The following is a 6,000-nucleotide window of genomic DNA, read 5'->3' on the forward strand; positions in this document are numbered from 1 at the left end:
GAAAGGTAGTTCTAACCTTAAATATGGCTGGGAGAAGTGTCAAGAATAAGAAGGCAATATATTCCATAGTACACTAGAACACAGCAAAACATGAACAACAAAAGTCTAAACATAGCTGAGGGCAATTGAGCAAAAAGTCCACTAGAGACAGCAAATGGACCCATCACAACCCTACAGGAAGGGTGAGAAATCCATATCTTCATTTAAACCCGGGTATTTAGTGGCCTGTAGTTTGCAAATCCAAAAACTTTCCCTTTGGTTTAACTGTTTAAGAGGGTCCCCTTTTCTAATAGAGGCCGGGATATGATCAATACCCATAGCTTGCTCAAGCATTTCATTAACTGCAAAACCACTCATGTCATCTATAGATTGGAATGTCCACAGTGCAAGGTGTTCTACATTGGACGGACAAAGAGACGCCTTCAAGACCGCCTAGCGGAACACAAGTACGCCATACGGGTAGGCAATGACGACTACCCCATGGCAAGGCACTACACGTCCTTACACCATGGCAAACCTGCCTCCCTACAAGCTATGGGTATTGATCATATCACGGCCTCTAGTAGAAAGGCCTCTAGTGTGTTAAGTTTTCATAACTGTGACCTTAATTGCCTAACGTCTGTAAACTTAGTGTCTTAATGACTGTTCCACAGGTGCATGTTCATTCATTGTTTATGGTTCATTGAACAGTCTTTAAACCCTTTACAATGAAGATCTGTGAAGTTATTTGGATTTTTATGAATTATCTTTGAAAGACAAGGTCCTGAAAAAGGATGTTTCTTTTTTTGATGCGTTTATGATAAACAGAGTAGTGTAAGAGGGGTTGGTGGGTGGCGGGACACAATGCAGATAGTCCGGGTAGCCAATGTGCGGGGGCACCGGTTAGTCGGGCTAATTGAGGTAGTATGTTTTTCTTTCAAAAAAAACCTCTGAAATCTTCATCCCTAACTACAACATTTTCAGACAAGATAGAATGGCCAAAGGGGGCGGTGTTGCAATCTACTGCAGAGATAGCCTGCAGAGTTCTGTCCTACTATCCAGGTCTGTACCTAAATTATTTGAACTTCTAGTTTTAAAAATCCATCTCTCTAAAAACAAGTATCTCATCGTTGCCGCCTGCTATAGACCACCCTCTGCCCCCAGCTGTGCTCTGGACACCATATGTGAACTGATTGCCCCCCCATCTATCTTCAGAGCTCGTGCTGCTAGGTGACCTAAACTGGAACATGCTTAACACCCCAGCCATCCTACAATCTAAGCTTGATGCCCTCAATCTCTCACAAATTATCAATGAACCTACCAGGTACCACCCCAAAGCCGTAAACACGGGCACCCTCATAGATATCATCCTAACCAACTTGCCCTCTAAATACACCTCTGCTGTTTTCAACCAAGATCTCAGCGGTCACTGCCTCATTGCCTGCATCCGTAATGGGTCAGCGGTCAAACGACCTCCACTCATCACTGTCAAACGCTCCCTGTAACATTTCAGCGAGCAAGCCTTTCTAATCGACCTGGCCCGGGTATCCTGGAAGGATATTGACTTCATCCCGTCAGTAGAGGATGCCTGGTTATTTAAAAAAAAATGCCTTCCTCACCATCTTAAATAAGTATGCCCCATTCAAGAAATTTAGAACCAGGAACAGATATAGCCCTTGGTTCTCTCCAGACCTTACTGCCCTTAACCAACACAAAAACATCCTGTGGCATTCTCCATTAGCATCGAAAAGCCCCCGTGATATGCAACTTTTCAGGGAAGTTAGAAACCAATATACACAGGCAGTAAGAAAAGCCAAGGCTAGCTTTTTCAAGCAGAAATTTGCTTCCTGCAACACAAACTCAAAAAAGTTCTGGGACACTGTAAAGTCCATGGAGAATAAGAGCACCTTCTCCCAGCTACCCACTGCACTGAGGATAGGAAACTCTGTCACCTCCGATAAATCCACTATAATTGAGAATTTCAATAAGCATTTTTCTACGGCTGGCCATGCTTTCCACCTGGCTACCCCTACCGCGGTCAACAGCACTGCACCCCCCACAGCTACTCGCCCAAGCCTTCCCCATTTCTCCTTCTCCCAAATCCAGTCAGCTGATGTTCTGAAAGAGCTGCAAAATCTGGACCCCTACAAATCAGCCGGGCTAGACAATCTGGACCCTTTCTTTCTAAAATTATCTGCCGAAATTGTTGCAACCCCTATTACTAGCCTGTTCAACCTCTCTTTCGTGTCGTCTGAGATTCCAAAAGATTGGAAAGCAGCTGCTGTCATCCCCCTCTTCAAAGGAGGGGACACTCTTGACCCAAACTGCTACAGACCTATATCTATCCTACCCTGCCTTTCTAAGGTCTTCGAAAGCCAAGTCAACAAACAGATTACCGATCATTTCGAATCCCACCGCACCTTCTCCGCTATACAATCTGGTTTCAGAGCTGGTCATGGGTGCACCTCAGCCATGCTTAAGGTCCTAAACGATATCGTAACCGCCATCGATAAGAAACAATACTGTGCTGCCGTATTCATTGACCTGGCCAAGGCTTTCGACTCTGTCAATCAACACATCGGCAGACTCAATAGCCTTGGTTTCTCAAATGATTGCCTCGCCTGGTTCACCAACTACTTCTCTGACAGAGTTCAATGTGTCAAATCGGATGGCCTGTTGTCCAGGCCTCTGGTAGACTCTATGACGGTGCCACAGGGTTCAATTCTTGGGCCAACTCTTTTCTCTGTATACATCAATGATGTCGCTCTTGCTGTTGGTGAGTCTCTGATCCACCTCTACGCAGACGACACCATTCTGTATACTTCTGGCCCTTCTTTGGACACTGTGTTAACAACCCTCCAGACGATCTTCAATGCCATACAACTCTCCTTCCGTGGCCTCCAACTGCTCTTAAATACAAGTTAAACTACATGCTCTTCAACCTATCGCTGCCCGCACCTGCCCGCGCATCCAGCATCACTACTCTGGACGGTTCTTACTTAGAATATGCGGACAACTACAAATACCTAGGTGTCTGGTTAGACTGTAAGCTCTCCTTCCAGATTCACATCAAACATCTCCAGTCCAAAGTTAAATCTAGAATTGGCTTCCTATTTCGCAACAAAGCATCCTTTACTCATGCTGCCAAACATACTCTCGTAAAACTGACCATCCTACCGATCCTCGACTTCGGCGATGTCATTTACAAAATAGCCTCCAATACCCTACTCAATAAACTGGATGCAGTCTATCACAGTGCCATCCGTTTTGTCACCAAAGCCCCATATACTACCCACCACTGTGACCTGTACGCTCTCATTGGCTGGCCCTCGCTTCATACTCGTCGCTAAACCCACTGTCTCCAGGTCATCTACAAGACCCTGCTAGGTCAAGTCCCCCCTTATCTCAGCTCACTGGTCACCATAGCAGCACCCACCTGTAGCACGCGCTCCAGCTGGTATATCTCTCTGGTCACCCCCAAAGCCAATTCCTCCTTTGGCCGTCTCTCCTTCCAGTTCTCTGCTGCCAATGACTGGAACGAACTACAAAAATCTCTGAAACTGGAAACACTTATCTCCCTCACTAGCTTTAAGCACCAGCTGTCAGAGCAGCTCACAGATCACTGCACCTGTACATAGCCCATCTATAATTTAGCCCAAACAACTACCCCTTCCCCTACTGTATTTATTTATTTATTTTGCTCCTTTGCACCCCATTATTTCTACTTTGCACTTTCTTCCACTACAAATCTACCATTCCAGTGTTTTACTTGCTATATTGTATTTACTTTGCCAACATGGCCTTTTTTGCCTTTACCTCCCTTATCTCACCTCATTTGCTCACATTGTATATAGACTTATTTTTCTACTGTATTATTGACTGTTTGTTTGTTTTACTCCATGTGTAACTTTGTGTTGTTGTATGTGTCAAACTGCTTTGCTTTATCTTGGCCAGGTCGCAATTGTAAATGAGAACTTGTTCTCAACTTGCCTACCTGGTTAAATAAAGGTAAAATAAATAAATAAAATGTACATGTAGGTATGGTTAAAGTTACTATGCATATATGATAAACAGAGTAGCAGCAGTGTAAAAGAGGGGTTGGGCGGGGGGTTGCAAATAGTCCGGGTAGCCATTTGATTACCGTAATTTCCGGACTATAAGCCGCAACTTTTTTCCCAGCTTTGAACCTCGCGGCTTAAACAATGACGCGGCTAATATATGGATTTTTCCCGTTTTCAAATAAAAAAAACACATGTGCTCAGTTTTTTGGCGGCATGAAGCTTTCATTAGACCAATGAAATTGCCGAACGGGTTAAGGTCAAACAACTTTTTTGTTTACTGTTTAGATTAAATCAAGCGCTCTCAAGCTTCCCATCATTCTGATTACGGTAGTCATTTTGTCACCCTCATCATGGCAAAGACACGGAGAAATGCATATGATGCAGCTTTCAAGTTGAAGGCGATTGATCTGGCTGTTGGAAAAGGAAATAGAGCTGCTGCACGGGAGCTTGGTCTTAATGAGTCGATGATAAGACGTTGGAAACAGCAGCGTGAGGAATTGACTCAGTGCAAAAAGACAACTAAAGCTTACTGCTAATTTAAATGTTTTTGTTACAAGCCGTGTTTCGTTAAAGCCTATTTATTTTTGTTACAAGCCGTGTTTCGTTAAAGCCTGTGTGAAGTTCATTTGTTTCAATGTACCGGTAGGCACCTGCGGCTTATAGACATGTGCGGCTTATTTATGTTCAAAATAATAATTAAAAACAATTCAGTGGGTGCGGCTTATATTCAGGTGCGCTTAATAGTCCGGAAATTACGGTACCTGTTCAGAAGTCTTATGGCTTGGGGGAAAAAGCTGTAGAAGCCTTTTGGTCCTAGACTTGGCGCTCCGGTACCGCTTGCCATGCAAGCAGTACCGGAGCGAGGGAACAGAGGGAACAGTCTGACTGGGGTGGGTGTGGTCTTTGACAATTTTTAGGGCCTTCCTCTGACACCACCTGGTATAGAGGTCCTGGATGGCAGGAAGCTTGACCCCAGTGATGTACCTGGCCGTACACACTACCCTCTGTAGTGCCTTGTGGTCGGAGGCCGAGCAGTTGCCGTACCAGGCAGTGACGCAACCAGTCAGGATGCTCTCGATGTAACATCGGTAGGACTACCGCACAATGATTTTCGTTTGATAGTTACCTGAGCCACATCAATTCTGCATGCTGTCTAGTGCCACTTGCCTTTAGATTCCAAGGGCAGTGATGGGTGTTACACATGCTGTCTGCAGATTGGTCGCTAATAACCTTTCATATACATTTTTGTAGAGAGCTGTGCTGAAGTTTGCCTCGGCCGCTGGTGCCACCACCTTCCACGGTCGTTTCACCCCCGGAACCTTCACCAATCAGATCCAGGCTGCCTTCAGGGAGCCCCGCCTCCTAATCGTAACGGACCCTCGTGCTGACCACCAGCCCCTGACTGAAGCCTCTTACGTCAACATCCCCACCATTGCCCTTGTGCAACACCTTAAATTCTCTGGAGTATTGGTGTCAAATGTTGTACACGTTTTTCCCCAACTTCTCTTTTCAAACCTTTGGAGAAGTCCTCCAGTAGAGTCTGCAGTGTGCCACACCTTTTCTTTTACTGACAAATGTACATGTTTCCCTTTTTTTTCCCAAGCTTTGTTTTCCACTCAAACCACCATGTCTTCTCACCAGCATCAAAGGCAGATGTTTTAAGCTCTTTTGGTTGGCAAAGGGAGCACTCTGTACATGCACTCTTCAGGTTCTCACAGCACAAAGACAAGCTGCAGCTGATCACTTTGTGATATTGTAGTTTTTCCACCATGAACTGGAGGTTGGTGTGGGTTTTGCAGAGACGTGTCCCTATCATGGACTGTTGGCTTGACAACCCAAAAAGGAAGTATTTTGCAGAATGCATAGGACATTTTAATCTCTGAATATTCCCTCTTAAAATTCTGATTAAGGTTCTGAATTGTGCCATTCAAGAAGCGCTTCTGCTGGTTTTTCTTGTTCC

This window comes from Salmo salar, chromosome ssa03, assembly GCF_905237065.1.
Source record: "Salmo salar chromosome ssa03, Ssal_v3.1, whole genome shotgun sequence".
NCBI classification, from domain to species: Eukaryota; Metazoa; Chordata; class Actinopteri; order Salmoniformes; family Salmonidae; genus Salmo; species Salmo salar.